At 47.3% G+C, this 18,892-nt stretch overlaps 1 protein-coding gene across 7 annotated transcripts in view; it reads left to right on the top strand.

The window, feature by feature from the left end:
• The window catches only part of RREB1 (ras responsive element binding protein 1), a 176,107-nt gene that overhangs the window by 25,600 nt on the left and 131,615 nt on the right, over positions 1 to 18,892 (top strand). For 2 of the 7 annotated variants that reach the window (XM_082848339.1, XM_082848338.1), the window contains exon 1: positions 16,370 to 16,550. The exons of 1 other annotated variant lie outside the window; for it this stretch is intronic. The gene's annotated coding sequence lies outside the window, so the exon portion shown is untranslated. Of the gene's footprint in view, positions 1 to 977; positions 1,769 to 16,369; positions 16,551 to 16,872; positions 17,229 to 18,134; positions 18,412 to 18,892 lie in introns of those variants that run through there. 4 more of the 7 variants (XM_082848343.1, XM_082848341.1, XM_082848342.1 and 1 more) reach the window with 4 other exon arrangements.

Here is an 18,892-nt window from a genome sequence, read left to right as displayed (position 1 = left end):
AGGGTCATCCAGCATTTGTCCTTTTGTGACTGGCTTTTTTCACTCAGCATAATGTTTTCAGGGTTCACCTATGCTGTAGCCTGTGTCAGTACTTCATTCCTTTTTAAGACTGAATGACATTGTACATACAGACCACATTTTGTTTATCCATTCTTCATCTGTGAACACTTGGGTTGCTTCCACTTGCTGGCTGTTGTGAATAATGGATGTCCAAATATGTTTGAGATTCTGCTTTCAATTCTTTAGGGTATAGATGCAGAAGTGGAATTGCTGGATCATAGGGGTAATTTCTATTTTTAAGTTTTTGAGGAACTGCCATACTGTTTTTCCATAGAGGCTCTTCTGTTTTGCATTCCCACCAGCAGTGCACAAGGGTTCCATTTTCTCTACACCCTTGCTGACTGTTGTTGTTTTCTGGGGTTTTGGTACTAGGCCTCCTAATGGGTGTGGGGTGGTGTCCCATGGTGGTTTGGGACAGTGGTGGTTTTAGTATTGGTGTTTGGTGGTGTGCAGAGCTGAACCCCCCTGCTGTGTTTCTGTGCGATAGAACAGACTCTAGGAGAAGGCCCCTTCCCTGTCCCCGTTGCCTGGGGTCTAGATCTGAGCCCTTGCTCTGGTCTGCTGTAGCTAAGCCCTGCGGCTCTTTGGGCAACTGGAGATAAGAGACACGTGATCTGGGCCGCTCTTAGCTCCATCCTGGTGGAAGGAGGTCGTAGCACCTTGGGGTGGGTTGGGATTCCTTGAAGATCTTTCTTCCAAGCACATGGGCAGGAGCAGAGGCACTTACTTTGATCAGTTTGCTGGGGGGTGTGCTTTCACTGGAAGGCAAACTCACCACTGACACATTTTTTAGTTTTACAGAGATATCCTGCGCCTCCCACAGCTTTTGAGAAAGACGCTCACCTACCACAAAAGCATTAGTTTTCCAGGGTAAATGGAAAAAATACAAGACCTGTTTATTGCAGGTTTATGTTTCCAGTGGAATGATGGCTTTTTAGATGATTTTGAAAATTGTGGCTCCGATCCCAGATTTCTGGTTTTATAAAATGCTTTGAGATTCTGTAATATGAGGAGATAACACATAAAGTTCATATGGGTAAGAATAAGTCTAATTAAGTTAGTACAATAATAAAGTAAGGCAATTACATAAAATTTGGGAAATAGAAAAAATATAACCCATTCACATCACTCTAACATTATTTCTTTATCATTTTGGTACATTTCTTTCCAGTCTTTTTTACTTACTTAAAGAAAAAACATGATTGTAATAATATGTACATAAAGTGTGTAAATAAAGCTTTCCAAAAGGTTTTGCCCAGTTTGCTGATGCCATTAGCAATTCAGCATGTGAAACGTCTACTCATTTCACTATATCCTGGTGGACTTCGGGCATTTTTTCCCCCCTAATTTAATAGAAAAAAAAATGTTTAACGACTTACCTTAATTTATGTTGCTTTTGTAAAAAGCAAATGATGTTTTTCCTGGTTTGTTTTTTGCTTTTTTAATTTGACATGGAGAAGGTTCATATTTTTATGTGGTCAAGTTATCTATGGTCTTTTTTTTTTAATGTCCCTTTTATTTCTAATTTTATATTTGTCTATTCCTTATTTGCATTCGAGTTTTAAAACTTCTTCCCCCTCCAGTGATATGACACATTTTTTTCTCTCTGGGAGTATGACCAATTTTGTTTTTATTTTATTTTTAGGTTTTAAAACTACATCCCTCTTTAGTTAACCCACAAGGAATTTATTTGGGTGTATGGTTTGAGGTAAGAATTTACCTTGATATTTTCCCCCATATTGCTAACCAAGTATTCCAACAATTGTTACTGAATTACTCTGAATAATTCTGTCCTTCTCTGATGATTACTGGTGCTTCCTGTATCATAAACTGACTTTTAATAAGTGTATCAGACAGATCTATTCCTAGTTTATCTACTCTGTTCTGTTAATTAGTTTTTTCTTGCACAGTCCCCATGCTTTAATTATAGACTGATAATTGTTTAAGTATCTAATACGCCTTCTTCCTGTAGTTGTATAGCAAAATTTCCTTTACTATTCTCATCAGTTTGTTTCTTTTAGGCTCACATGGGAACTGTTTTGTTATGTTTCTTTGTATAAAATGTTCTATCCAGTTGGGGTTTTGATCAGAATTGCAGTTAACATATAAATTAATTTAGAATATACATTTTAAAAATAAAATTTTAGCCTTCCTATCTAAATCTTGCTTCATCTCTCTTTACTTTTTGTTATATCTATGTCTAGGTGGGTTTTTTTTTTTTTGCTTTTATTGATTACACACAAACTTTGTTGAATTTGTTGATTTGTGAATGGGGTTTTTTTAATTGTACTTTTTCTTTTAATTGTACTTTTTGATGGTTATTGCTTTCACATAGGAAGTGTGTGTGTGTGTGTGTGTGTGTGTACTTGCATATGTTATAGCTATTCACTTACAGAGCAAAACAATAACATATTGAAGAGAACACAGTCGTTGGAGTGTTTGGAATGGATCAGACTTGGTTTGAATCCCAGCTCTACTACTTACTAGATGCTTGACTCTTCAATATAGCACTGCAGTGTTGATCATATAGGATTTCAATAGTGATAGCTACTTTGATTAGATTTCTCTTGAATATAGTTTTCCATTTATTTCTTTGGGTTTTCTATTTACACAATGATATCTACAATTAATGATAATGTGAACTTTTTCTTTCCAGTATTTAAATCTCTTAATCTGTTTCATGTCTTATTGCATTGGCCAGAAAAACTTGCTAAACAATACTAAATAATTTTTTTCTGTCCTGGAGATTTTTGTTCTTATTTTTAAAGAAGTTCCTCTAGCTTCTCATTATGAAGTATAATTTCCCTGTGAAATATATTAGTTGGCTGTGGTTTGAAATGGATACTCTTTATATGTTGGAGAAGTATATTTCAGTTCTTACTGTTTAAGTGTTTTTAAGTTAAAAATCAGTTATCTTGGGGACCACCATGGTGTCCAGTGGTTAAGCCTCCACGCTTCCAATGCAAGGGGCACAGTTTCGATCCCTGGTCAGGGAACTAAGATCCCACATGTTGCATGGCGCAGCCAAGAAAATATTTTTTTAAAAAAATATATACATATACTGGTTATCTTGGAAGATTCATACAATTTGAACAACTTTATTTACAAATTACAATACTAATATTACCTAAGAGGAAAGATAGAAATTAAGAGTCAGTCCTATCTTGAACATACAGGTTATTATTTCCTGTAAAAATACCTGTCTCTGTATGAGGTATTTATGAGTCCTCTTATGGATTTGAATACTGAAGAGCAGTTAACCTTCTTGGGGATGGGGTGGGGTCAGGGAGGGCATCTGCCCTTTAGTGGCCTAACCACCAGTTTCTCCATATAGAGAAATCTGTACCTTGCTTTTATATCTGGTTGGGGTTCCACAGGAACCTTTTAATCTTTGATTCCTACTTTGAATTCCCATGTATACCAAAACTTGGAACATAACAAGTTTTAAGTAGAAATCATATTTAAACTTTGTAACCTTAAACTAGGTATTCTTCTGGTTCAGGTTTATTGGTGTTTTAATAATAATTGTTTCCCTGATGTAAAAGTAATACATATTCATTCTGGAAAATTTGAAAAATGTGGACAACCACAAAAACAAAACTTAAAAATAACACATACCGCTTTATAATTTTTTCACTTGCTGTATTTTGAACATTTTCCAACCTTAAGTAAACTTACACTTCATGATTGCTAATGGTAGCCTGTTATTCTATCATATGACTATTTTACCATTTATGTACTAAAGCCCTATTAGTAGACATTTAGCTTGTTTCCAGTTTTTCATGATGGCAAGTGATCTAATAACAACCACCTTTATACAAATATCTTTGTATATATCTCTTTAGAAAAGCTTCTAGAATTCTTTTTTTTTTTAATTGGAAGTGGATTGGCTGGCTGAAAGAAGTACACATTTTCAAGGATGTAAATTTTCAAATTTCTGTTCAAGATAATTGAAACACTATCATTGCCACAACAGTGTATATCTGTTTTCCTCAGCTTTGCCCAAATTAGATGTTGAAATTTTAAAATAATTTTTGCCAATATGATAGGGGAAAAAAATCTTAACTGCAATCTTTGATTTGCATTTCTTTCATTACTACAGATGCTGGACATTAAAATGTGTGTATTAAGTATTTATACGTTTGCTTTTGTGAATTGCTTTTTCATATCCTTTGTCCATTTTGCAGTTGAGATGCTCTTTTTGTATTGACTTGTAAGAGTCGGTAGAGCATAAAAATTAAGAGGAAAAGCATGAAACTCAGAAAGAGGTCTACATTCATGTCTCTGTTCTGATGCTTATTAGCTCTGAGACCCGGGCTGTGTTACTTCTTAGCCACTCACTGTCTCCACTTCTCTATTTTAAAAGTGGAACTAACTGTATCTCCCTTATAGGATTATGACGAGATATTGTGTGCAAAGCTAACACATCTTATACACCTACTAAAGTGTAGCTTTTGTTATACTGTTATACTGAGGCTCCTTACCAACTCTGCCTGTAAATATGCTTTTCTCCTAGTTTGTCATTTCCCTTTCAATTTAGCCTGTAGATTTTTTTAATGTATTTAAATCTAAAATTATTATGCAAATGGAAATGTGCATCTTTTCCTTTATGGTTTCTTCCTTTGCCCTAAAAACCCTTCAAACCTGCCCCCACCCCACCCCCACCCGGCCAGAGACCAGGTAAATATTTACATATTTTTCTTCTGATTCTTCTATCCTTTTCCATTTTACATTCAATTCTTCAATCTATTTGGAATAGGTTTTAGCCTTTGGTGTAAAGTTAGTGTGAAGTTGGTATTTGGTGTGAATTTTTTTCCCTTTCAGTTGTTCCAGTTCTGTTGACTCATCTATCCTTTTCCCCTTGCTGATTTGAAGTACCACCTTTATCATACAGCAAATACTTCTAGGTTTCCTGTTTGATTCCATTGACCGGTCTAGCATTGCATTGGCACTATGGCATAGGATGGAACATACGTACATTATGTATATTCTAGCTGTATTGCATGCTTAGTATCTACATGTACTTATCTCATCTCCCTCCTATTTTTTTTTTTTTCCCCAAAACTGAAAGTTTGTTTCTCTGTGCAACTCTAGACTTACAGCCTGATCAGGACATAAATTTTCCTGTCATCCTATAGAGTGCAATAGAAAGAACTTGGGCTATAGACTCAGAGGACTTGGATTCCAAACCTTGCTCCACTCACTAGCTGTTTAAGTCGGGCATATTATGTACTCTCTCTGTGCCTTGGGTTCTCTACTGAAGGAATCATGGGAAAATCAGCTCTTATCCCAAATTAATCTGAAATAATAGGACCAACTTGACCAATCAGAGAGTCACATCACTCAGGTCTATCTATTTCTATAAAATAGAAATAGATTGTTTTAATGACTGCATTGTTTTAATGACTGCAGAAAGTTTCTAACTCAGTATTTCGGTTATAACAATTTTGTCTTATCTGTTGTCATCATAATATAATTTCAGTAACACTAAACAGCTTTATAAGTACTTTTATGTATATACGTGCTCACATATGTAAATCCAGCTATATAAACATACTCATATTGATAAGTGGATGATTGTCATGTAGCAGTCAAGAAATAATGAACTTGACGTGGACTATTCTGTTTTTTTTTTTAATAAAAGATTACATAGGGAACTTGATGTAACCTTAACAGTTTTATTGGATTAAGATGTACGTGTTTGCTGCAGCATGTAAATATTAAGCATCAGAATTTCAAAATATACAATAAGAGCCACAGTTTACTGCATATATAACATGGGCCAGATGCCTTTTTGTTTTTTTTGTTTGTTTGTTTGTTTGCGGTACGTGGGCCTCTCACTGCTGTGGCCTCTCCTGTTGCGGAGCACAGGCTCTGGAGGCGCAGGCTCAGCGGCCATGGCTCACGGGCCCAGCCGCTCCGCGGCATGTGGGATCCTCCCGGACCAGGGCACGAACCCGTGTCCCCTGCATCGGCAGGCGGACTCCCAACCACTGTGCCACCAGGGAAGCCCAGCCAGATGCCTTTTTGAATGCTTCATGCATATCATCTCTTTCGATCCTCATTATTACATCCGTTTTAAAGTTGAAGGAACTGAAGTTCTCCAGAGTTAGACAACTGTACTAGTGACAGCTGGTCAGTGACGGTGCCGGGATGGTACCCAGGGCTGTCTCACAGCCCAGTCCATGCTCCTTACACTGTAATGGGCCACTTCCAAGTATATTTGCAGTCCTTGTTTTGCTTTGTAAAGTCCAATTTCTGAGAAATTGGAGAAAAAAGAAAGTAGTTGAAGCCTGAAACTTTGGTTTCAGTTTAGGAATAAAACATGCTCTGATACACAATGGAATTGGCTGTAAGGCACAGGAAACATGAAGAACTCATACAACTATAGTGTAAAGATAAATCGTGGGGAAGAGGAACGGATCTGATGTGGAGAGAGCTCACATTTTAAAATTTGAATTACCTAGATTGTCTGTCACATTCTGTAGGTGGTCGCTTCAGATCCTTGACTCTGATAGAGACGTTAAAGATAGGGACATTAAAACATAACAACCCTTTAGCCTGTAAGACCCACTGGGGCAGGGAACCTGTGTGCTTTATTGTACCCAGAGCCTGGAACATCATCAGTGCAACCCGTCGCTGGTTGAATGAATGAGTAACGCACGTCAGGTTTCTTTAGTAACGTGAAGAAGTAACGTAGTCAGCCCACGCACTCTGAAATATCTTATTTTTTGAGCATGGACTCCATTACGTAGCTGAGGTGAGCATATGAAAAAGTGCCTGAAATTGCTAAGTCCATTGCCTTGTAGGAGTTAGAGGCAGTGGGCAGAATCATCCCCACACCCTAGTCACTGTGGAATGACACCCAAGCACTAGAGATGACTTTATTTCTTCCTGAGGGAAAGAAAGAGAGTCTTCTGTCTATTAGGATAGACACATTGTTTTCAGTGTTTGCAGTTGTCAGCCTCTTTCACGGCTATCTAGTTGTGTGATTTACTGCAGCTCCTTAGCACTTTTTACAGTTGAAAACTCTGTTCTGATCCTTTGGCCTGGGAACATATGGACTTAGTCTGTTAGCAGGAGGACCAGTGGCCAGAGTTATTGGAAATACTACTGCACTGTCAGTAAGCTCGACTGACGACTACCGTTTGGGGGTGGACTTAACTGAAACTGCAGAAATTTTACTTTGCTTCTGTCCACCCTCAATTGAACCCACAAAGGTACAGATCCTTACTACTTATTGAGGAAGTATTTATTTCATTTATTGGTACTCTGGTACGTGACAAAAGAGCGCTATCCGACAAAGAAACAAATGTTGAACTCCGAGTACATCTTTTAGGGAAAGAAAGAATCTGCATTCTGTGAGAATAGAGCAGTTTTTTTCCCTAATACCTGCCACGTTGTCTGAAGGCAGGAGGGATGACCGGCCCTTTCTGTGGAGGGGTGAGGTTAAATCATTTAAAAATTCCATAAGCAGGGCTTCCCTGGTGGCGCAGTGGTTGAGAGTCCGCCTGCCGATGCAGGGGACGCGGGTTCGTACCCCGGTCCGGGAAGATCCCACAGGCCGCGGAGCGGCTGGGCCCGTGAGCCATGGCCGCTGAGCCTGCGCGTCCGGAGCCTGTGCTCCGCAACGGGAGAGGCCGCAGCAGTGAGAGGCCCGCGTACCACAAAAAAAAAAAAAAAAAAAAAAATTCCATAAGCAATAAACTTACATCATGGAGGAAAGGTTGACTTCGAAGAGTTATTTAACCTTCCCTGATATTCTGATATCTTTGAAACAACTTTAATAGTTGAGAAGTACGCTAACCATGCGTCAATCTAAAGCCCAACTGAGAATCAGGACATCAGCAACATTTGGCTTCTGGACAACAAAAGGAGATGCTGGTCCTTACACTTACTTTTTTTTTTTTTTTTTTTGCGGTACGCGGGCCTCTCACCGCTGTGGCCTCTCCTGTTGCGGAGCACAGGCTCCGGACGCGCAGGCTCGGCAGCCATGGCTCACGGGCACAGCTGCTCCGCGGCACGTGGGATCTTCCCGGACCGGGGCCCGAACCCGCATCCCCTGCATCGGCAGGCGGACTCTCAACCACTGCGCCACCAGGGAAGCCCCTTACACTTACTTTTGACACATTTCTCGCAGTCTTGGTTATCCAGTTTACTAACCACATAAATTAGAAACCATCAGTTAGAAAGGGAAGAGGAGGTTGCTACTGGCAGGCATACTGAGGTCAGAAAGAAGTGACAAGACACAGCCAGACAGTGAGGGAGGAAAAATAGCCAAAAGCAGACGAAAAACTCCAACTGGGATCTACTGCGGAGGCCTAGGGGACGCTAGCAAATAGCTAGTACCTGCCTATTCAGATGAACAGTTTCTTGAAGATGCGACCATCTTGTGGTCTAGTATAAATCTTGCTTATAAAAAGTTATCTTTATTGGACAATCCAATAAAATATCTGAAGTTTATAATAGCATTTTGTGCAGATATGAACTTTCTGACTTTTCAGAAAAGGGAGAAAAAGTGAGGCAGTTCATAATACATTTTAGAAAAGGATCTGCTTCAAATATTTAACCTTTAAAAGGAAAAACACCAGAAATAATGCATTCCCCGAGGTATCTGGGTAGCTAAAGTCATAATGTATTGAGGGTAACAGAGGTTGTATGAAGGTAGCCCATCCCTGTGATGCTGCACGGCTTGTCTGAGAGGAAGCATCTAATTGGCTACGTTACTAAGGGGATTTGGACGTTTGAAATGACATCTCACCGCTGCCTCTCAAGCCTTCTGCTCGCCTTGCCCATCCTAGGCAGACCTTCCTCCCACAGTTGGAATTTCCCCTATGTTCCCCACTGTTTCCAGCCCATTTCCACCCCTCCTTCATGTCTATTCCACCTCTGCATACTGTGCAAACGTGTTCATCGAGAACCTGCGCTGTGCCAGGCCCTGGGCTGAGGGCTGGGATGGAGGAATCATTAGCCAAGACAGGCCCCGACTTTCAAGCCGCCCCATCCATTGAGACTGTGCACCCCTTGTCCTAAGAAACTCGAATTCCCGGGCTTCTCCACAGCACATTCCCTACTTCTGCCCCCCGATGGAAACTTCGTGTGTCCTTAGATATGTCACTTCCTCCCAAAGCCTTTCCTCGAGAAGACTGGTTCTCCCAGTTGACCGGAAGGCCGCGGAGTCTCTGGAGTGTGTTCCACTCTCCTTCCACGCCAGGCCCCCCGTCGTCTTTGGGTCCCTCCTTCTTGTGTCAGTCAGCTCGGGCTGCTGTAACTCAGCCACACAGGCTGGGGGATTGGAACCGCAGCAACGTATTTTCTCACAGTTGAGGGGGCCGGAGGGCCGAGATCGAGGTGCTGGTGGGGTTGGTGCCTTCTGAGGCCTCTCTCCTGGGCTGGAAGATGCCACCTTCTCCCTGTGTCCTCACCTGGTCGTCCTTCTGTGTGTGTGTGTGTATGTGTGTCTTGATCTCCTCTTCTTAGAAGGACACCAGTCCTACTGGATTAGGGACCATCCCAATTACTTCATTTCACCTAATGACCTCTGTAAAGGCCATACCTCCACCTACAGTTACACTCTGAGGGACTGGGGGCTAGGACTTCAGCGTACGCATCTGGGGGGACACGGCTTAGCCCGTGCTGTCTCCTCTGATGTGGGTGTCACCTGTCAACGCCCGCCTCTTCTCATCTGCATCCCCGCCACCTGCAGAGCCTCTCACAGGAGAGCCAAAGTGACCGACTTCACATTTTTCCTCTCCGTCTCCTTCCTGCCCTCAGTCTCAGTCCCTCCATGAGTGGAGGACCCTCTTTGTCAAGGACTCGTGTCCTGTCCTTCCTGCATCGTTTCCTCAGCCCCACGAGTAGGATGTCCCTCCAGCTCACAAGAGTCTTCTGCTTCTCTGTCTCCCCCAAGGTCTCCATCCCCGTTTCCCACCCTCGGACCCCCTTCTTCCTCTCACCCCTTGCCTCACCCTCCTGGTCACTGAAGCTGCCTTTCTTCCTCAGGGCCCTTGGCCACTCCCCATTCTCACAGCCTCAGGCCCTCTCTGGTGTCATCCCCCTTGTGATGGATTTTACTCATTTCAGCTTCCCGCTGTCAGTAATCCCTACCATATGTTTCGTCCCCTCCGTGGCTCTGCGGCATTGAAGCTAACGCAGAGCTGAACTTTTCTACCACCAGTTCCTGACTTCTTGCTTCAAGCCTTAGCCCCCCGCCCTTGCTCTGCGGCCCTGCTGCTGTCCGTAGTCAAAGCCATCGCATGGTAACTCCCACAACCTGATGTAGTAGTTAAGTTTCTACCATCTTTTCCCCTTCCCTCCTGTCACAGAATATTCATTATCCCTCTTTTTTTCCCCAAGGCTGATCTCCCTACCATTCCTCCTCTGCCATAGACAGACAGACAGGCAGGCAGACACACACACGCATACACACCTTCCTTCAAAAGCTGTGTTCTGTTTCATAGATCTGTATTCTCTCTCTCTCTCTCTGGATCTCCATTCCTTTCCTGTTGACATAAATGTCTATGGAGAACAGAAAGGGGTTTGTACCCGAGGTTTATGTGCGGGAGGGATGGTTATAAACCAAATTAGCAATACCGAAAGCTGGTCATTTGCTTATCTTTCCAATTAAATCCTTGTTAAGACAGCACAGACAATACTGGCCCTGCTGCCAAACGCCAGTCGAGAGTGTTTTTTATTCAGATTAGTCAAGACAATCAAGTAGGCATTTTTTGTTAGCAAACTATTTAATTCTCGATTGACTGACAGCAGGAGGGGTGATGACAGCAAGGAAAGAGTGGGTCCCGGGGTTTAGCTCAGCTCTGCCAGGTCCCAGCCATCCCGGCCTGGGGACCTTGGGACTCCTCAGTTTCATCAGTTGTAGGATGGGGGTGATAAGGCACCTGCCAGGTTGGAGGGGGGTTAAGCAAGATGATTCACAGGGGGCCCTCAGAGCAGCGCCTGGCACATAGTAGGTGTTCAGTACATATTAGTTGCCTACTACGTTGCTGTCATTACTTTCCCTTCTCGCCCCTCCTTCTGTCACCTAACTTCTCAGCCTTCAGGCCTTCATTCACTTCCTCTCCTGCCATCACTCCTTAACCCTCGCTTTCTGGCCATTGCCTTCCTCTCTCAAATCAATTTACTTTCTCAGATCTCACCCCCTTTTCAGCTACTTGCTTTGACGTCTCTGTGATTTAACACCATTGACAACCTTTTTAAAAATTTTTTTTAAGGCAGCACTCCCCGCCCCAGCTGTTCTGCTCCTTTAGAGGAAAGAGACCCCAAGAGCACTTGTCACCCCTCCTCTGCATCCACCTCATGGCAGGCATTTCCCTGGGGTTAGCCTCTAGCCTTTTACTTCCCATCCTCTCTGGCCCCCAGATGTCTCTCCAGGCCTTTTTCCTGGGTCCAGCCTCCTCTCGTCTTCCACACACCACCCCGCCATGATGCATGGACCCACCCCCCAACCCAGGTCCCAAACCAAGACTGGGGAAGCTGTCTTTTTCAAGTCTCTTCTTCTCGCTCCAAAGCAGTTGGGACCAAGCCCAGGGGATTCCATCTTCTTTACCACCTCCCACCTCTAGTCCCTCTGTCTGTCCCCCTCTTTTTACTTTAACCCCTGCTTTGTCATGTGTCATTCTGCCGATGCTGGAGTGGTTTCCCTTTTTTTTTTTTTTGCCGTATGTGGGCCTCTCACTGTTGTGGCCTCTCCCGTTGTGGAGCCCAGGCTCCGGACGCGCAGGCTCAGCGGCCATGGCTCACGGGACCAGCCGCTCTGCGGCATGTGGGATCTTCCCGGACCGCGGCACGAACCCGTGTCCCCTGCATCGGCAGGCAGACTCTCAACCACTGCACCACCAGGGAAGCCTGGTTTCCCTTCTTTTGATGCCACGCCCCGTGGTCAGTGCTCCAGAGGGATTTTTTTTTTCCTCTCTCCCATATCAAATTGGTCAAATCCTATTGCATCTGTGTCCTAAGTCTGTCTCAAACCAATCCATTCTCCTCCACCTCTATAGCCAGCGGCTGACAGGGTCCTTATTATTTCTTAGGTGGGCTCTTCTATTAATTCCTAACTAACCTTCCGATCCCAGGTCTCCCAGACCCTTCTCCATGGTCCCACGAGGGAGGCTCTGTCTACCTCTTCCTTAAGCCCTTTCAGGGGCTCGGCGTCGGATAAAGCACAGGTCAGCTCCACGGTGTGCCCGGAGCTCTCGGCCGTCTGGCCCACGGGCAATTTCTCCAGCTCCATCTCTAGCTGCGTCCCTTCCTCCCTCTGGTCCAGCCACAGAGTCAGGTATTTGCAGTTCTGGAAACTGACCTTGTTTTACGCCTCTCTGCCCTCATGCTTGCTACCTACTGCTCCCTCTGTCTGGAGCGCCCTGCCCCCTCCTTTGGGTGGGGTTGGGACGCCTCCACGTCTCATGAGATTCAGCAGACTGTGTCACCTCATCCTAGGGGCCTTCTCCAACATCCACATCCTTTTTCTCCTCGATTCTCTTCCATGGCATAGCTCTATGGTTTCCATTATTTCTACTTCCAGCTCGATGTCACCTGCTTTGTCCCCTTCCACCTCCAATGGGCTCCTACCTCTGACTTTCTCATTAGTCATTCGTTCTCTCCATCTGGCTGGGGCCCAGGCATCATCTTGGCCCTCACTTCTTCACCCCCCATTCCCGGCCCACCAGCTGCTTTTCTATCAGTTCTTCCTCTGAAGCGGCTCCCAATCAGCTATTCTCTATCCCTTCCCTGCTCCACCCTAGTTCAGGCCCTGGTCCCTGAGGTTTTCCATGGATGGTGTTCAGAGTTCTCTGTGGGACAGCCTCGGCCTGTTGACTTTCACTCTCATCACCTGCTATTGCTGTGTGGGTTACGCACTGGAATCCTTACTGGTCTCTGAACAGGGCTCATAACTTGCCGCCGCTGTGCCTTTGCATCTACTATTTCTAATCCCCATCTCCATACACGAAATTTCTAGCCGTTCTCCATGGCTCAGCCCGGTCGCTTTCTCTTCTGTGAAATTTTCCCCAGTGACTCTTATTTGAAGTGCTCTCTTTTCTTGGAACCTCTGAATTTTGTACCTATTTAATGGTTCTTATTAAATGTTGGCTTGCATTTCATGATTACTTCTTGTGGATGCAGAGATTAGCCTGTAAACTCTTTTAAGGCATGGATTATAAATTATCCATTTTTGTATCAATTCTCCACTACAGAACATATATATATATATATATATATATATATATATATATATATATATCTCACAATTCCATATATATATATGAAATATATATATCAGCTTTGTTGAGGTATAACTTACAGAGAATGCAATTCACCCATTTAAAGCGTACAGTTCAATGGTTTTAGTATATTCAGAGTTGTTCAACCATTACCACAATCAATTTTAAAACATTTCTATCACCCCTCAAAGAAATGTCACACAATTAGCAGTCAATCCCTATTTCCCTCCAAACCCTCAGCCCTGGGTAACTATTAATCTACTTCCTGTCTCCGAAGATTTGCCTATTCTGGACATTTCATATAAACAGAATCAGAACAATATTTGTCCTTTGGGGTCTGGCTTATTTCATTTAGTGTGTTTTCAAAATTGATCCGTGTTGTAGTATGTACTTCTTTCCTTTTTTATGGCTGAATAATATTCCACGTATGGACGTACCACATTTTGTTTATCCACTCATCAGTTGATGGCTATTTGGGTTGTTTCTGCTTTTTAGCTGCTATGGATAACGCTGCTATGAACATTCTTGTACAAGTTCTTGTGTGGATGTCTGTTTTCACGTGTTGTGTTATGTACCTAGGAGTGGAGTGGCTAGGTCAGATGGTAACTCTATGCTTAACATTTTGAGGAACTGTCAAGCTGTTTTTTAAAGTGGCTGTAGCATTTTACATTTTCACCAGCAGTGTGCGAGAGTTCCATCTCTCCACTTTCCTGATGACACTTGTTATTATCTGTCTTTTTTATTACGGCCATCCTAGTGGGTGTGAAGTGGCAACTCATCATGGTTTTAGTAGCATGACTCTTTTTTACCTATTAGATGTTCAATAAATATCTGTTGGGTCAATGATATTTATATGTAATATGGACAAACAGACCTTTGGACGGCTCGTTTGACTGCCAAGTTTGTGAATTAGCTAGAAAAGATGAACACAGAGCTCAGTATCATTAGAATTCAACTTTCAAAAGTTACTTTTAGACTGTTTATTCAACTTAAAAGGTTGCCAGTATTACTTAGGTGACATTATCAAGGTCAGGAAAAATCATGTAGCTTTGCAGGTTTGCATGTATTTTTTACAGAATAAGCTAAATTACAAGCAAAACTCCAACTTTGATATGGTTCCTACTCAAAACCTACTCCTCAGTGGGGAGACCAGGAAAGGTAACTCCCTGAATGGGGACATGGGGTTGGGGTGGAGGGGAGGCTTAGAAAAATGCAACTGCTAACGTTTCCCTGGGTTGAGTTTTCCTCAGTAAACAGTAGACCCTGGGAAACATAACAGGTTCTGAAAACTTAATTTTGATGACTCTGGACGTCAGAGAAACAGCCAGCTGAATCAGTTCCCTCTTGGGTGGTTGATTATCTCAAGTCATAGGTAATGGTCCAGCTGCTTTTGCTTGGTTCTAGAGAGTTCTGTGTTGGCCAGGACCCATCCATTTAGTCCATCCCTAAGTAGACACTTCTGTCTGCAGTCCTGAACACCAGAGTTCAGCTAAAGGCCTCAAATTAAAGGCCCGTGATGGGGCTTACAACTTTGTATGGTGTGCAAGGGTACTCAGAAGAGTTGGCGTGAAAGAGGGTCAAAGGTCACAGTATATAGTGGCCAGCTTTCTGTATGTGTAACATCATCTTGCTAAACAAGCCTCAAACGCATGATTCTGCAGTAGCATTCTCTGCAACTAGACAAGAGGCCCCCCATCTTTAGAATTTGGGGGGCGGGTGGTGTTTGTTTTCTGCAACCACAATCACCCTTATCTGCCTGAAGATGTTTCCAAAAGGCTGACAACAGGCCCCTTTCAGAAGCTCAGTAGGAAAAGTATTAACAGTTGGAAACATGTCAGCTGCCTTATGGAGGAAGCAAAGCCCAGGCCTGGTTTCTCTGGGCTCGGTGATAACTTGGGCCGCCGCAGCCTGGGCGAAGCTGGTGTTTGGAGCCGTGGAGACGGAGCGCGGCTCGGAGGAGGGCCCCTGCTTTTCAGAGTTGAAACAGGAGCCCTCTGAGAGAAAGAGATATTGCATGTGGCTTCCCTGATGCCTCGGAGGGCGACGTGGATGACACAGCATCAGCCGTGCCATCGTGGGGTGGGGACACAGTGGCGGCCCGTTGGGGGCAACGCAGCCCCCCCCCACACCCGCTTCAGCATCAGCTGTGGAGTGTGGGGAAGGGAAGGTGACAAAAGCCAAGTCAGCGTTGAATTTGTTGGATGGAGAATACGCTCCCGGGGCGGCAGCCCCAGAGCGAGAAGGACCGGCCCTGGGAGAGAAACAGCCCGAAGTTGGGGGCGGGGTGAAGCGCCAGTTCCTTAATCTCCCGCCCCATCGTCGGCTTGTCCCACCTGGATGCAGAGCGAGGACCGCGTGGAGAGGGAACCGCACGGGTGGGGTTCACCCTCCCGTCTGCCTCTGAGAGCAAGAGGGGCGGCGCCGGGCCAGGCACCCCCGCCCCCCATGGCACCCCCTCCCGGCCTCCGAGGCGCCCCTCTCGCGCTTCCCAGGCATCGCTGCCTTTCCCTGTCCTCCGTTAAAATAGTGAAACAAACCACTGAGCGAAGTGATGGAAAGGCAGGGGCGGGGAGTCGCCCGCAGTGAGGGGCCGGAGGGGAGGGGGCGCGGTGGTCCAAGAGGGTGGCCGGCCGGCGATCGCTGTGCTGGTCGGACGGCGCTCAGCTGCGGCCGCCAGGACCCTTCCCCCGGGGCTGCCCGGCCCTCCCCTGGCCCGGGGCGCCTGCGGAGGGCGCGGGGCAAACCTGGGGCTGCGGTGGGGGTGGGGTGGGGGACTGCACCTCCATCCATCCCGGGATGGAAACTGCGGTCACCCCGCTAAAATCGGGCCGGGGGCTGCGGTGGGGACCAGCGGGTACCGCGGTCCCCCCCCCCCCCCAGCCCGAGCGCCGCCGCCGCCGCCGCTCAGTAACACGTCCCCAGGAGAGTCGCAGGAGCAACACGTGATGTGTCTACTTATCAGGGTGAGAGGGGGAGAGCGAGTCTCCGAGCGTGCGGGCGAGGAAGCGGGGCGGGGGGCCGAGGCGGGGGCCGGGACGACGGCTGGGGCGCCGGGGTCGCCTGCTCCTCGCCCACCTCCCTCCCTGTGGGAGAAGAGGAGGAGGGGAAGTGACTGCGGAGTTGATGAACTTTGCACATCCAGAAACGCCATTTTGATTCCTTTTCCGGAACAAGTTTGCATCTCTCCTCGTTCTCTCCCCGAAGCCCACCGGTCCCCACTGCATCATGTCTGGGAGCCAAGCGCCCTGCCCGGCCGTAAGTACGCGCCCGAGGTTCCGGCTCGCGGTCCTTGGGTGGCAGCGAGATGTCTGGGGCTGAGCGGGAGCGACCTTTTAAAGAACTTTTGGGGATGGGGAGGGTGAAGTCTGCAGAGCGCGTTGTACTTTTGAAACTCAGCGTTTCCCGGAGCCGAGGACCCGAGCGCCCCACGCCGCGCTACGTGCGCTCGGGGCGGTGGGGCCGGCCTGGGATGAGCTGGGCAGCCCTCTCCCCTCCGGCTGCGCGCCGGGCCGCTCCTCCTCTCTTTCCCCCTCCCCCTCCCCCCTCCTCCTCCTCCCCTTCCTCCGCTCCTTTTCCCCTTCCCGAGCTGCCGGCTCTGCCAACCAGCTCCCAGCGCGAGCCGCCGCGGCCGCTGCAGCGCCCCGCCGCCAGGACCTGATGCGCATCCATATTAGCCGTCCGAGCGCAGGAATCCGGCCCGACCCGCGCCGCCGCACCCGCCGCGGAATTTATTTTTAACCAGCACCGCCGGGACTCGCATGGTGCGCGCACCGCCGGCCAGAAACATCTTACCAGCGCTGCTCTCCATCTTCCGCCCTCTCTCCCCCGACATCCTCCCCCCCATGTGGGAGGGGAAACTTTTCTCCTACATACTTTCGAGTCCCTCTCGGGCCGAGGAGCGCGGAGATGACGGCGCCCGCCCGCCGCCGCAAGGTATCCGGGGGTGCCCGCTCGGGGTGCCCGCCTGGGGTGCTGGCTCGGGGGTGCCCGCCGGGGCCGCGCGGTGGGAGCATCCGCCGCGCCCTGCTCTGCGGACTTTGATCCTCCCGGGCGGACGGCGCCGGCCGGGAGGGGGCCGCGGGCAGCCCAGCGCCCTCGCCGTTCTCGGCTCGTGGCTGGTGGTCACGCCGACCACCGCCCCCGGGTGACTGGGCAGGGGGCTCGCGTCCGCGCGTATTGTTCCCTTGCCCTTCCGTTGGCGGTGTACGTGTTTTCGTGGGAGCCATCGGTGTGGAGCGGAGCCTGCATCGCGGGGGCGGGGGGGGGGGAACCTCGGCGCCCGGCGCCGTCACGAGCACAGGAAGGAGGCCGGGAGCATCCGAGGCGGGGCTGGCCGCCGGGGCCCGCTTCGCCGCCCAGCTGTGGAGCGCGCTCGGAAACTTTTGTCCGCTGCCCGCTGGACCAATTTTTTTGCGAGTTGTGGGTCTTCTCTGTCTCCTCCCGTCCCGGCCCGCAGAGCCGAGCAGGGGCTGGGGTGGGGGGGCCGGCGTCGAGGGGCTGAAGACCCAGTGAGCCCCCAGCCCCCCGCCTCGGCCCGGTCCCCCGCGCCCCCTCCCCGCTCGCGGTCTCTTAGGAAACTGCGACCTTAATGGTTGGTTGCTAAGGAGCAGGGGAGGTCCTTCCAGTCGCCAGCCCCCTCCCTGGAAGCGGCGTGTTTTCTGGACGGGGCCGAGGGTCGCGTCGAGGATGTGGGGACTCGCTCCCCGCCGCCCGCGGGGCCCGGGAGGCGCGTGAGTGAGGGGCGCGGCGGCCGAGCCCACTTCTCGGTGGGGTCACTTTTCTTTTCCGGCGGGATGGGGGGGGCGGGCAGAGGAGGGGCGCGGGGACCGGCGGGCGGGTTGACAGGCGCCGCGTGCAGCTCGCGTCCAGCGTCCGCGGTGCATCCGCGATGGGTTATAAAAGAGCAGGAAAGTATTTCTCCTTGCTCAGCAGATTTGCCCTCCCTCGCTCCTTACTGGTTAGAAGATAGAACGTGAGCCCAGATCCGGACGAGCAGTTCACATTCCATTACGAAATTCTACACGGCTTCAGAGCCAGCAGCAGGACACATTCGGGGCACTTTGGAGTTTTTTCGGCTTCTTTTTGGGGGATGGTGGTGGTGGAGAGAGATAGGAAGGTGAATAAAAAAATATCACTTTGGGATATGCTGAAAAACCTGTCCGATGGTTTTCACCAGAAGAAAAATTCACCCCGTGCTTGTTTTAGCGTTTAGGTTTAAAAGCCAGTGGAAATAAAGTTTGCCCGTTGGATAGGGATGCTGGAAATAGCGAGGTATTTCTGTCTCGAAGAGGAGGCTTGAGGTGATTTGTGCAAAGGCTTAGTTGTTCACGTGCATCCCATATTTTTGAGGTTGTTTTCTTTTAGATAGGCAGTGGTGTGTGCATGCGCGTGAGTGTATTCTGAAATAAATTTAATTGATGTGGAAAGTGGAGAAAAGGGAACTGCAAAGAAAAGAATGGTTTTTGTTTTGTTTTGGGGTTTTTGTTTTTGTTTTTGTTTTCTTCTTCTTCTTCCCATGGCCCTTAAAAGCATCCTCTAGGTCTGGTGCCTTTTTGAGTAGGCAGGTATGGGTCTAAGACATAATGTAACCCGGAAGT

This window comes from Leucopleurus acutus (genome assembly GCF_964270905.1).
Source record: "Leucopleurus acutus genome assembly, chromosome: 10".
Classification (NCBI taxonomy): Eukaryota; Metazoa; Chordata; class Mammalia; order Artiodactyla; family Delphinidae; genus Leucopleurus; species Leucopleurus acutus.
The sequence above is the reverse complement of the archived record's forward strand: the minus strand, read 5'-3'. Positions and strand labels throughout refer to the sequence as shown.